Here is a 14,209-nt window from a genome sequence, read left to right on the forward strand (position 1 = left end):
TTGAGACCCGCCCCCCCCCCCCGTCTGCTCTCCATGCCCTCCATATAGTGGGACTAGTTTTTCCATAGCATCTTGTCTCTAATGCTAACACATCCCCACTTTTGAATTAGAAAATCATATCTTCTTAAGCAATATCAATTGTAAATAAAGTTATATTTAAAAACCCACCTAGTTGGGGATGGTAGCACATGCCTTTAATTCCATTACTTGGGAGGAAGAGGCAGGAGAATCTCTGTGAGTTTAAGGCCAGCCTGGTCTACATAGTGAGTATCAGATAGCCAGAGCTATATAGTGAGATCCTTTCTCAAAACAAACAAAATATGAAAATGGTAAATTTTATGGAACATATCTCTCTCTCTTTCTTTTTTCTGAGACAGGGTTTCTCTGTGTAGCCCTGAATGTCCTGGAACTGCTCTGTAGACCAGGCTGGCCTTGAATTCAGAGATCTGTCTGCCTCTGCCTCCTGAGTGCTGGAATTAAAGATGTGTACCACCACCTCCTGGCTGGAACAAGTACTTTTTCATAATTAATGACAAAAGTAACTTATTAAAAGGAGACAGAACAAAAACAAGTGCAAGCAAATAGGGAGGGAGAGAAGGAGTGAGAGTCCAGGGTCTTAGTTGACCCTGGGGTCACAGGAAGAAACAACAAAACCTAAATAACCTAAGCCTTATCTAAGTCAACACTGGGCAGATCCAAAAGAAAGGAAATCCTGCAAATCAGGGTGTGAAGGTCGTTACAAATGTCAAAGTCCTAGGGAAAGGCAGAGAGAGAGAGAGAGAGAGAGAGAGAGAGAGAGAGGAGAGAGAGATGGAGTGGATGAGTGAGAGAGGGAGGGAGGGAGGGAGGGAGGGAGGGGGGAGTGCGGGAGGGATGTAGGGTGTTAGTGCGAGAGGGAGGAAGATAGAGAGAGCTTCTTCGCGAGAGAGAGAGAGAGAGAGAGAGAGAGAGAGAAAGAGAGAGAGAGAGAGGCCCCTGCTGAGCTACTAGAGATCTAGAGATTAAGATAACCAAATGCAACAGCAGATCTAGGGTTACCCCTGTCAAAGAGAAAGCTATAATTGGGGCAATTAGTGATGTTTGACTATGAATTCCAGGTTAGATGACAGCAATTTAAAAATGTTAAGTTTTCTGAATTTAAAAATTGTATGATCATTTAGGAGGATGGCTCTGCCAGGTAGTGGTACATGCCTTTAATCCTAGTGTGCTGAAGCGGCAAATCTCTGTGAGTTCAAGGACTGGTCAGCTGAGTTAGTTCCAGGACAGCTAGGACTGTTAAACAGAGAAACCCTGTCTCAAAAAACCAAAACCAAAAACTTCCCTAATGGTGGTGGAAGATGAGCCTATTGGGGGTGAACTCCCCTAATGGTAGTGGAGGATGGACCTATTGGGGTACAGTCTTCCAGTTGCTCTCAGTCAGTTCATTACAAAGATAAGTACACGTACGGTGGGTGATAAAGGGACTGCGGCACAACACGGGGCAGTGGCAGTCTTGTTAAGGTGTGTGTAGGTGCTCCTTTAAGTGCTTTTGCGATTGCCCTATGTCCTATATATCACAAGCATTCTTTTGATAGAAAGTTGAAAAGGCCTTTTTGTTTTGTTTGGTTTTGTTTTTTGAGTCAGGGTCTCCCTGCAGCCTAAAACTCATAAAGCAGCTTCCTTGACTGAGTGACAGGTTAGACTGACTCACTCCCTCAGACTCTGGGGAGACGGCTAGCCATTGAAGAAAAGCAGTAGTCACCGCCTGAATACAACCCTCCTCGTCCCATACCTGTGTCTCTTGCTTTTGGAAATCCTGAGTGAGACACATTGATGTTCTTAGCTTTTAGAATGTGTGTCTTAGATGATGACACCTATGGCCAAGTGCCAAAATGAAATCAGTCTGAGGTAACAAAGTTCACTTTGTACTTCTGCCCAAATTTGCCCAAGGCCAGTGAGCAATATACATGCTTCAGGTAGCTTACAAGCAAGGGTTAGGGCATGGGGAATGGGAGTGGGGGTAGAAAGGGACAACATAGGAGGTGGGTCAGCAGGCCGCTTTGGAGAGTCAGACAGCGTAGGGTGGCATAGGGTGGGGAGAAGCACAGGCATTCAATGGGCCTGCACCAGTGTTCCAGCTGCTGATGACCCTGGGAGTCCTCTCCACCTTTTCTTTTCTTTTCTTTTCTTACTTGGTTCCTGCGGGTGTAGCTGGGGACTCCTCCAAGGGGCCCTGGATTAATCATTTGCATAATACAGTCTGGACCGCCCTGTTCTTTCCTGTCAGAAAAGAACCTTCATTTTCCTCCCAAGTCCCCTGGGAAGACAAGAGGCTTTGGAGCTGCTCTGGACCAGGGGACGCTGGAACTCGGTGAGTGTGACCCTGCAGGGACAGCACTGGGTCCGGGACTGGGATGTAAATTTGTGGACAGAGGCTGGGGCGAACCCTTGACTGCCAAGGCTGCTGACCTGAGCTGGGGTAAGGCCTTGAAAATTCTCTTCATTTTGTCCCTGTTAAACAAAGCGGGTAGAGTCCCAGCAAGTGTTCTCCTTACGATGCAGCTAGCTGAGGAGTGCAACCAGTGTCTGCCACTGAAGCAGAGAGAGAGGGATCTATCTCTTCACTGCCTACATAGGGTTCAGGTAGTGAACTGGGTAATCACGGCCCTGGCCTTCCAGGAGCCCAGAGGGAATGGTGAATCAATGGATATCAACAGTGCAGTGTGTCATAGCAACAGAAATGGCAGTTACAGAGCACCCAGGCAGTATGTATTTTTAACTTAATATTTATTTTCTTTCTTAATTTTTTTTGGGGGGGACAAGGTCTTACACTGCCCAGGCTGACTTCAAACTTGTTAGTCAACCTTGACATGATTTTGCGTTTATTTGTATCTTTAAAGTAACTATATCTCTGTGTATATGTGGATGAGTATGTACATGTGTGTGCAGGCGCTCTAGCAGGTCAGTGATGTCAGATGGCCTGGAGCTCCTTGAGCCATGGGGGTGGGGGGGGGGGTTCTGGGTACCAAATTCTTGGTCTTCTGCAGATGCAATATGGATTAACTGTGTGTCATTTTTCCAGTCCCTGACCTTGCCCTCTTGACCTTCCTACTTTTACTTCATAAGTGCTATTATAGTCATGAGCCACCATACCTTTTTCCTTGATTTAAAAAAAAAAAAAAAAACCCTAAAGGCGATTGAGCAATGGTGGCGCATGCCTTTAATCCCGGCACTCAGGAGGCAGAGGCAGGTAAAATTCAAGGCCAGGCCAGCCTGGTCTACAGAGCGAGTTCCAGGACCATCAGGGCTACACAGGAAAACCCTGTCTTGAAAAATCAAAGCAAAACAAAAAAGCCAAACAAATGAAAAATTAATGGCAAATTAAAAAGATAAAGTTAGAAGACCAATGATAAATAGAAAAAAAAACATTTACATATTTGTCCACTACAGGACTCAGTTATGTTAAAACAAAACAAAAACATTAGGAATAAAGGCCAAGGGTACTTAAGTACAGAGTTCAATGAAAAGGAAATAAAGATGGCTTTTAAACATATGAAAAGGAAGACCTGGACTCTTAGTCAAAGAAATGCAAATTGAATTTTGATGGGACATCTCTTTCCTGGTGGCCAAGAACCAAAGGCTGATTGCACAGAGGAAGCCCTTGAGACTGGCTAGCCTCCATCTTCTGAAGGAAGTACTGGATCCACCTCCATGCAGGATGGACTGACCACAACAGTAAAGGTGTAAAACTGTCAGTCAGGTGGGTGGTGCAGGTGTATATATAGTCAGGTGGATGGTGCAGGTGTATATATAGTCAGGTGGGTGGTGCAGGTGTATATATAGTCAGGTGGGTGGTGCAGGTGTATATATAGTCAGGTGGGTGGTGCAGGTGTATATATAGCAGCAGCAGCAGAGAGGCGGTGAGTTCAAGAGCAGCATAGGCTTTATAGTGGGACTCTATCAAAATACTTTCTTGTTTTGTTTTTCGAGATAGGGTTTCTCTGCAAAATACATTTTTAAATATATAATTTATTTTTATTTTGTGTTCATTGGTGTTTTGCCTGCAAGTATGTCTGTATGAGGGTGTCAGGAGCCCTGGAACTGGTGTGGGTTGCGATGTGGGTCCTGTGGAAGAGCAGCCAATGCACTCACTGAGCCATCTCTCCAGTCCCCATCAAAAGACATTTAAAAAAACATACTGATAGAGTATTTGTAATTCAATTATACTCATTTCTGGCAATATAGTTTTTAAAAGGATTGACATTTTTATTTTATTAATCTAGAAAGGACTCCCATTTATGATTACTACGTATTCAATACCTAGTGATTCCAAACACTCTGTATGTGTATTAACTATTACTACTTTTGAGAATTGTTCATGTTGTACTTTGTGCTCAACTGAATTTATTGATTTTGAGAGGGACAGGTTCTCACTGTTGTAGTTACCCTGACTGGCCTTGAACTTCTATACTCAAGTCTTGTCCCAGCCTCCCAGCAGCCGAGACTACAGTTGTGCTCAACCATACCTGAGCTTTACATGAAAAATCAAAAACTGAAATACTGCTAAAAAAAAAAAAGTAACATATGGGCTAGCCAGATGGCTCAGCAAGTAAAGATGCTTGCCACCCTCCAAGCCTGATGATCCCAGTTGGATTCTTAGGACCCAAATGGTAGGCAAAAATCAAGTCCTGCATTGTTCTCTGACCCCCTACTTGCCATGGTGGCATGCATAAGTAAGTATTCTTGAGCTCCTGAGTGCACACACACACACACACACACACACACACACACAAACAGGCATATATCTGTAATCCCAGCAATTGGAAGATTGAGACAGGACGATCGTGGTTATCCTAAGCAACATACCAAGTTCATGGCTGTAGGGCTCATGGGTCTACCCCTGTTCTTGGGGTTCATTTTGAGGACAGTTTCTGGCCTGCCAGGTTTCCTGTTTGTTCCTGTGCTGCCTGTGCCCCGCCCGGTGATTAGCTATAGGGCATTGTTTACTCCACCTTGGGCGTGGTAATTTCCCACCTGCCTGGGGGCTATTCCATTGTACTGCAGCTAGGTATTTAAGGTTTTTCCTAAATTTGAATAATCGGCATTCGGCTGATCTCCTTTCGAATGACATGGGTCTCTTGAGTGTTCTTTCCATCTCCAGGCCCTTGCCCGGCGTGTATGGCGTGCAAACTGTACCTAGAGTAAGGCAGGCTCAGGAGTTACACATGGCTTGCCTGGGCTGTATGAAACCCTGTCTCAAAAACAAACACTTGACAGTCTTCAGCTCATAGCTTGTCTCAGAAAGACAAAGTTAGCAGTGAAACCCTGAATAGGGCTGACGCTCCCAGCTTTTCACCTGGCATACTGCCCTTGAGAGCCCTGGTTGTGCTGTACAAAGCATCAAGGAGGTTTGAAAGTGATGTTTAAACTAAAGCCACACTACATTTTTGTATTCCTTCTGCAAGAGTAACAAAGGTCTAGGGTCATCATCCTTGGAGCAACCCTTCTGCCAGCTAGAACCCTTGCCAGAAGCAAGCCTATCAGTTTGTAGAACCTTTGGCCTTGCCTTCCCTGTTTCCTCTTGCAGGCCTTTGCTTGGTGAAGAATCCTGGGAAGGAAGGCTGATTGTTTGTTGCCTGGGAGGGTGAGCAAGAGGTTTCAGCAAAAACTGCTTGAGTTTTGTGTGCTTGACAGCCGCCCTTTAGCTAGGTGAATTCTTTCAGTAAGGGTCTCATTCACATGCTGCCAAGACATCCACCACCTATTCTTGAATTCCCACAAAAATTAAAAGAAAACAACAGTCCTGCTAATTTAGCAACTTGGGAGATTCAGCTGGTGCTCTTTGGGCAGCAGAAAAACGGCCTTCAGCCTTCAGGGCTCAGGGAGGTCTCCCAGGAGTTATTTTGTATCCTGCTGCTCAAGGCCTCATTGTGACAGCTGAGTGACTTAGCTGGCACTGTGGGATAGAGAACAATAAAGGCACAGAGCATGGGCTGCTTGGTGGCTGGGGATGGCAATGGATGACAGGGGAGGGTACATGGCAGGCAAGTTATTTTGCTTATGACTCGGAGGAGTCCCTACTTCAGCAGCTGCCACTGCCCAGGGTACAGCAGTCCTGTCATTGCTCATGCCACCCTCTATGTGAAATAATTGTTAGATTAATTAAGCACAAAGCTTTTGTTGGCCAAAGAAAGTAGTACAAAGAAACGATAGTGGCCAAAGAAAGTCTTTGCAGTTGGTATATGCGCATGCATTTGTGTGTCTGTCTGTCTCCAGGCCTGTCCATGGCCTGGCCTATGAGAGTTCTCTTCTTGGTCACTGCCAGTAACAGCTTCTTTTTCATCCAGTGTCAGGACTCCTTCCCCTTCTCCTTAGTGTCACCTCACCCTCCCTGGCCTCCCATGTTTGTGTTTTCCTGGTGCCAGCTTCCTCTTCCACTGATGGATGGGATAGCATGTGAGATCATATATCTGTCAATAATGCTGCTCTAGCAGTGTGGGCCTGGATTCCTAAACATCCAGGGAAGGCCACCCCTATGGAGGAATGGCTTCAGGCCTGGTTGTAGTTCAGCCTCTTGGGTGGGGGTGGGGTGGGGAGCAAGCAGAATGTACTGATGAAGAGCCTGCCTGGAAATACTGACCTCCCACCAAGTACTCAGCACCTCAGGGTCAGAGTTTCCTTGTCTGTAAAACAGGGGCTAATAGCAGTATTTAAACTAGATTGTTGTGAGGATCAAATGAGCCAATTCAGGGAAATCACTTAGCTTTGTAAGTACTCTGTGAGTGTTAGCTATTATTAACAACATTGTTACACCAGACACTTTAAAGCCATGTTCAGCAAATGTGCTCCTGGAGTCCACTTCAGCAGCACAAGTTCTCACACTGTTTATCCTCCGAGGTTTTGAGTGGAGCCACAGAATTGCACAACACCATGCCAACGTCATTCCCCTAACTCCTTTAATTGACAAGAATAAATTGTGCTTCTGTTAGCCATGGTGTAAATCAGTTCCTAGGTCATTAGCCATTTCTTAGAGCTCCAAGACTAGACCGAGAAGCTGCCAAAAGAGTTTTGAACAGATCAAAGCAGAATTTCTTTCCCTTTCCCTTGAGATGCAGTCCTATTCCCAAGCAACATCCACATTTCCAAAAGCTCCATTTACAATGATGAGAAAACAAATTATTTTGAAGTTAGTAAGCTAGTTTCTGTAATAGTTCATTTTGTGGTGCTATGAAAAAATGCTCAGGATTAAACTGGATGTATTGGCATACCTAGAAGGCTGAGGCTGGCTTGAGACCAGCCTGGGATATGTAGCAAGAACATCTGTCAAAGCAAAAATAAAATCTGGTACTATACTTTGTAAGGACCAAAAATTTAAGTCGTTTGGTTTCTAGGTGATGGAAAGTCTGAGATCAAGATAACATTGAATGCAGCTTCCTCACATGGTAGATGGCAGGATAAAAAGGTATCTTTAAGAAAAGTATTTGTGGCTAGGCTGTGGTGGCACACACCTTTAATCCCAGCACTCAGGAGGCGGAGGTAAATCTCTGTGATTTCGTGGGGCCAGCCTGGTCTACAGAGGGAGTTCTAGGACAGGCTCCAAAAGCTATACAAAACCCTGTATCAAAACAGAACAACCCCCCCCCCAAAAAAAAAGAAAAAGAAAAAAAAAGTATTCGTGACCTGGGAGATGGTACACAACTTTAATCCCAGCACTTGGAGAAAGGAAGGTGGATGTCTGTGAGTTTGAGGACAGCCTAGTTTACAAAGTGGGTTCCAGGATATCCAGGATTCTGCTACACAGACAAACCCTGTATCCAAAAAATGTTGTTTTGGAAGGCCTTGTATTTAGGGGTATGTTTTAACAATACTACCTGCTGTATTAGATAAACTTCATTATCTGTTTAGTTTGATGCAGCAAAGTTTATTCTCCTCTTAGCAGGTCAGCGCTGTGGACGGAATGACCTGTATCCATTACTCAGGAGCCCAATCTAAACTGAATTAGGTCGACTTGTGGCTCACCTTGTAGAGCCCATGGCTTTTGAGGTGTTACTGAAGGTAAAGAAGGAATGGAGAATGACTCTCTAGTTCTTTCTTTTTTGTATGATTCTATGTGTGGTATCAGTGTGGCACAAATGTGTGATGTATGCAGATATGTGGTTGCAGTACCCTTATGTGCCCTCGGAGGCCAGAGGAGGATGCTGAGTGGTTTTTCTATCACTCTTACTGGACCAGGAGCTAGGATGGTGGTCAGCAAGCCCAGGGATCCCATCATCATGGACTGGGCATGGACAAATAAGTTCAGGGCTCTTTACCTGCTGCTTCCTCATCCGGTTCCCTCTACTTCCGGGTGACTGTGGACAGTGGTACTTCTCTTTTAGCTTTCTGACTCGACTCAGAGCAAGTAAACAAATCCCAAAGATAAAAAACTCGTGGTTCTCTTAGGCTCCTCCCCACCTACTCTGCATTTTCTTGTTAAGGCTCAAGGACAAATGGGTCACACTGTGGAATCATCCGAGTCCTAATTCTGGCTAAGACATTCATGGAATAATTTCTGTTGAGGGGGAAAAATTCAGCCTACGCTAGCAGTTCTCAAAGACCTGAAAATTTCAAGACAAGCCTTGAGCTAACACTGTAAATTTGGGAGCCCATTCCAGAGCTACTAAATCAGAACTTGGATTGAGCCAAGGATGCTATCTGGGAAGCAGCCCAGATCATTCTGATTCCACTGATCTGTAGACTGCACTGAATAGCACAAATAGCTGTCAATAGATCTGGCAGAGGGTATCTGTTTTAGGGTGGTGGGGGACAGGTAAGATAAGTTGATTGGTCCATAATCTTAAAGCCCCGTGCCTTGCAGAATTTATACTACACTTGTTTTTCAATTCTAGCTGTTCCTATGTTAACTTCTTAATTGAGCTATTTCACTCAGCAGAAACTTGAGATACCACAGATAAGAAAGAGGTTTAAGAGTAAGCATTAAGTATCTCTGGCTGTGTCTTGTTATCCTCTCAGTCCCACTTATCTGAAGAGGCAGATTTGTCAAAGGACAAGTAACCCTCCAGGGGAGTATCAGCGGGAAAGCTGTGTTCCCTTTCCCTGCCACACCCGTTGGTGGGGTTTTTTAGGAACAAAAATTAAAATATATTTGTTTTCCTGAGTTTGCTAGCTTCTGAAGCAGCACAAATCTATGCAAACATTGACCTATTTTTCACCCTGTCTCTCTTGTTCTTGGAGTGACTGAGGCTTGAGCACATTCTCTATTGATGAGGGCCCCAGCCCATTTTCTTCTTCTTTTTTTTTTTTTGAGGCAGGGTTTCTTGTATAGCCTTGGCTGTCCTAGCACTTGCAGAGATCTTCCTGCCTCTGCCTCCCCCAGCCCATTTCTTTAAGACTGTTTACTGTGATGCTCTGAAAATGCTGTGAACACTGAGCCCAAGGCCCTGCATTCCATCCCTGCACTGGGACAGCTCTCAGCCTTAGGGCTTGTCTTTGGGTGGCAGCCGGAATGGCGGCTTCTCAGATGTGAACTTTTCCTGGTTTTAGTTTCATCTTTGAACATACTTGATTTGAGCACAGAGATTCAGAATTTTAAACCTTGTTTTAAAGACATGGTTTATTTTATTGCTTCAGATAAAATGCAGTCAGAGAGGACGGGTGTGGGGATTCACTATTTGTAATTCTATCACTTGGGAGACTGGGTAGGAGGACTGCTGTGAGGTTGAGGCCAACTGTTCTACAGAGCAAGACCTTGTCCTCTTTCAAAAAGTAAATAAATGTCATCCCAAGGGACCAAGATGTAAGTTTTTTAAAAAAAAGTGCATCTGGACAGACTATTAGAAAAACAACAAAGCAAAACAGAAAGACTAAAGACTCTACCAGCATCCTTAAAATTTACTTTGTAATTTCTTGGAGAATAAAATTCCCAACAGTTGTATTATCTTAAAAAAAAGCACACCTGATAAATGCTTTCATTTTGAAATAATCTAAATGAACTAGACTGAGTTGTAAACTAATGGTTTGTAAAAAAAAAAAAAAAAAAAAAACTTTCCTTGAGCAAATTATTGAAGATCCCCAATGAAACAGACAGGGAGCAACTTAAAAAACCCAACCAAGGGTTTGCTTTATCAGTAATGTAACTCAAAAATAGCCAACCCAATCAGCGGCTGAACTTACTTTGTGTTTTGTTTCCTTGGGCTGAGCCTGAGAGCACCCAGATTTAATTTAAAGAGGTTTATGTTTTAAAAACTAACAACCAAGTAATAAAACACCTATAAAAGAAGTTTATAATGGAACTGGTGACAGTTCTGAGTGTAGTGTTATAACTCTTCTCCCCTCTCCTCCCTTTTTTTTCTTTTACTCAACTCTGTGCCCTTTGTCTTGGCTTCTTTCTCACCTTGCTGGTGAGAAGCACTGAAGCAGGGGAAGCTCACCCACCAGAGCTGACTTTGTGCATTAAGGCCTGCCTGTGACAGGGCTGCCTGCACGTCTGAGATAAGAGCGGAGATAAGAAGTACCTATGGAGGTAGTTCTTGAGTATTTTCTAATTGGGAGTTGAAGGCACTGCTGCTGTAGTTGTCAGTGGCATGAAGATGTGAGTCAGTAAGGGCAGAGAAACTGGAATTCCTACTCCTTGACATCATCACCATGGTCCCCAAGAACATACTGATTCAAGGACAGAACTTCAGGCAACAGGTGGCTTTTCCAACTAGGCCACCACGTGGGAAACTTGACTTTCTCAGGGCTATAGGTTCCAGTTTCCCCCAGTGGCCTGGGAAGGGGAACAGTGTTCAAACTCTTTAGGAACCCTTTCTCAAGCCTACCTTTCTCATACTCTCAAGTATCCCTTGCCAGCATCCCAGCCAACTCTGGGAAGAGCCAGGGACGTTTTCTTCAGAGTTCGAGGGCGCTGAAGGCATGTGGGCAGTTTTAGAGTAGTCTTGCTTGGGCGGTCAGAGCCTCCCTCGTATGGGCCTCAGGAACTCCGGGGGCCCAGGGGAAGCCTGGAAAACCGAACTTCACCATCAGCCTTCCTTGCAGCGCAGGGTAGAGACGGGGGAAGGCCCCCCCCCCAGCGATCTCCCCCCCCCCACCCCGCCCAACCCCCTGCCATCCAGCTGCACAGTTCAGAAGCACCCAGAACGCAGCTCCGAGCTCGCCAGCCCCTCTCAGGCCGGGAGAGGGCATCCTGAGGGGCAGCTTCCCTCTCCAGCCGGAGCCTGACATCCCCACTCCCACCCGAGGATGCCTGTCCGCAGTCGCTGAATGTCACTGCTCCCTCTTCCTCCCGATCAGGGTAGACACAGCTCCTGAGGCATCCCCACCCCAAAACTGCCGCGGTCGCCCGAGGGTACGAAGCCCTGGAGAAGGACGAAGTTTGGGGCCCTCGGAGGCGGGAGGGGGGCGCGTTTGAGAAGACCGCACCTCAGTCCCAGACCTGGCGGACACACTCCCCGCCCCAAAACGGCCCAGGCGTCCCCATCCTCTCGAGGACACCGGCATCCCCGCCCTCCCCCGAGGGCGGTGAGCGGAGCCCCCCGGGGCGGAGGCAGGTACCCCTGGGGCGGAGACTGGGGCGGGCGGGGTCCGGGCTGCGCCCCCGGCCGGGCCAAGCGGGCTAGCGGGCGGCGCGGGGGGAGCGGGGCTGGGCGGCGCTGCCTCGGGCTCTGTGCGCCGCAGCCCGGAGCCGAGGAGGAGGAGGCGGAGAAGGAGGCGGCGGCGGTGGGTCCCGGGCGGGGGGAGCGCGGCGCTGCGGACCCGGGCGGCTGGCAAAGGACGAGGCGGAGGCTGAGGAAGGCAGCGGGGAGACCCGGGCTGCAGCAACAAAGGGCAGCAAGCGATTGGCCGGTCTGCGGGCGAGGTTAGCCGGGGACCAGGGTGGCCAGAGGCAGCGGCGAATGGTGCACGTGCTTGCAGACACGGGCGAGTGCGGAGCCGGGGGTGCACGCCCGGCGGGTAGGGGGCTTGCACCCCTCCGCCTGGGATGGCGAGGAGGTTGCAGCGAGATCGTTCCGCCTGCACCCGGCCTGGGGCTGGCAGGGTAGGGGGTATGTGTGGGGGGTAGGATGCGAGCCAGGGGGCGGGCGAGTAGTCGCCCGGGACCGGACAGGAGAGAGGGTGGAGGAGGGGGCGGGATGGAACGCTCCGGGCGGCGCGCCCGTCCGCGCGTTCCTCCGCGGGAGCTGGCGACTGAGAACCTCGAATTTTAACTTCGCGTGCCCGCCCGCGCGCGCCCGCCTGCGCCCACCCCTAAATCCTGCGGCCGCCGCCAGCGATCAGCTCTCACACAAACTTTAGCTGCGGGCTAGGGGCTTTGGGGTTGAGTGGGGGAGGGGGAGGAAAAAAGGCTTCTGATTGGCGTCGTCGGCAGCCAATAAGGCCAAGCGCCTCTGCTGCGCCGAGATCCAATCCATTTCTAGAGGGAGAGGGGGCGGGTAGGTGGAAGTAGAGGTGGCGCGGTGTCTGCGAGAGAGAAAAAGGGCTGGACCAATAGGTGCCCGGAAGAGGCGGGCCCCGCGGTCTGTTGATTGGTACTGGCAGCCGACCCGCCCCCGGGGTGGTGCCGGAGGTGTTGGGGGGGCGATGGGTCGAGAGGTGTGTCTATGTGGAGGAGAGATGACCGGCAGGAACTTGCCCCAATGGGGGGCAGAGTGCTTAGTGAGCGGGTGACGGACAGACCTGTAGGCCAACGGTTGGCCTGAAGTGTCCGCGGTCCCGTCCAATGGAACGGCGCCGGGGCGGGGCCGCGGCTCGGGTTTAATGAGACTCCATTGGGCTGTAATCAGTGTCATGTCGGATTCATGTCAACGACAACAACAGGGGGACACAAAATGGCGGCGGCTTAGCTCCTACCCCTGGCGGCGGCGGCAGCGGTGGCGGGGTCGACGGCACCTCCTCCAGGCGGCAGCCGCGGCTTCTTTCGCAGGCAGCGGCAGCGCCCCCGGCAGGCGCGGTGGTGGTGGCGCGCGGCCAGGTCTGTCACCCACCCCGCACGTTCCCAGGGGGAGGAGACTGGGCGAGCGGGGGACCGACGGAGGGGTGCCGGGAACCCGCGACGCCCCTCCCACAGGCCTCTGCGCGAGGGTCACCGCGGGGCCGCTTGGGGTCAGGCTGCCCCTGAGCGTGACGGTAGGGGGCGGGGGGGAATAGGCTCCGCCCCTGGCCGAGCCTCCGGGGCAAGGGGCGGGGCTCACTAGTGGGAGGGCGGGGCAAAGCGTAGTAGGGCGGGGCTGAGGTATGGGAAGGAGGGGGCTGGGAGGGGATTTCTGTGCGTGAGGTAACTGGTAAGCTCGGTAGAGGGGTCAGACGAGGGCGTAGGCAGGATTGGAGAATAGAAGACGGGCTGGGAAACTGGAGGTGTGGAAGCCGGCCGAGTAGGGAGTGCCGAGGTTTTGGTGTGGGAAGGGGACCTAGGGCTGTGTGAAGGGCTGGTGATGTGCTGCAGACCGGCGACTTTGCAGTTAATTGGGAACGTGCTAAGGATGAGTTTGGGTGTGGTAGATGTGGAGTTGAGAGAGCATTGTTGAGTGGGTATTGGACTGGGGGCCGGGTCTTGCCTCATGAGGCAGGTACGATTGCTGTGATCGGAAAGAAGAATTAGGCTGAATCCTCATGTTGGGATAGGCTAGAGGTTTGCTGGCTCGTAATGAAACATGACGAAAACAGAAGGATGGGGTGGTTAAGTTTGGCAGGCTTTCTAAAAGATGAAGTGGAGATAGCAGGAAAGGCTATTGGGGAGGGTATGGGAGAGAATTGCTTTTAATTTGCAAAAATATGTTAGTAGAAGATCATCTTATCGGGACAGGTAATTCAGAGGATTGGGGAAAGTCTGCAACTGTGAAGAAAGTGGGCCGGACTGGGTAAGAGGTCTGAGTGGGTGTGATTTGATGGACTGAGCCAAGGAAGGTGTTGGAAACTCTGATTTGATAGGCTAGGGTTGTCTGGAGTAAACTTGAGCCAAGTCTTGAAGGTGCGGCAGGAACTGGAAAAGCACAGAGTGTCCTAGGAAGAGACCTGGAGGCTTGCTACCTTGGGCAAGGACATTTGGTAGTTTTGAATTTGGTAGCACTTTGGTTTTGGCAGGGTTCAAGGAATGATGGGAGCTGGCAGAGTAAATGCAGAAGGGCAGATTCATGACCTTCTATTCTCCATGGAGGGGTTGAATACCTGCAGTTGGGAAAGAGTGTTGTCATGGGAGAGTAGTAGAGGTTATAAAGGGGCAGTGGTAAGGAAT

At 49.0% G+C, this 14,209-nt stretch overlaps 1 protein-coding gene across 11 annotated transcripts in view; it reads left to right on the forward strand.

Annotated features, from left to right (window-relative positions):
- The first annotated feature begins 1,796 nt into the window (after window positions 1-1,796).
- The window catches only part of Kat6b (lysine acetyltransferase 6B), a 192,543-nt gene continuing 180,130 nt past the window's right edge, over window positions 1,797-14,209 (forward strand). For 2 of the 11 annotated variants that reach the window (XM_038309751.1, XM_038309759.1), the window contains exon 1: window positions 1,797-2,350. The gene's annotated coding sequence lies outside the window, so the exon portion shown is untranslated. Of the gene's footprint in view, window positions 2,351-8,017; window positions 8,035-11,511; window positions 11,529-11,719; window positions 11,837-12,681; window positions 12,950-13,241; window positions 13,260-14,209 lie in introns of those variants that run through there. The other 9 variants (XM_038309760.1, XM_038309762.1, XM_038309754.1 and 6 more) reach the window with 8 other exon arrangements.

This window comes from Arvicola amphibius, chromosome 13, assembly GCF_903992535.2.
Source record: "Arvicola amphibius chromosome 13, mArvAmp1.2, whole genome shotgun sequence".
NCBI lineage: Eukaryota > Metazoa > Chordata > Mammalia > Rodentia > Cricetidae > Arvicola > Arvicola amphibius.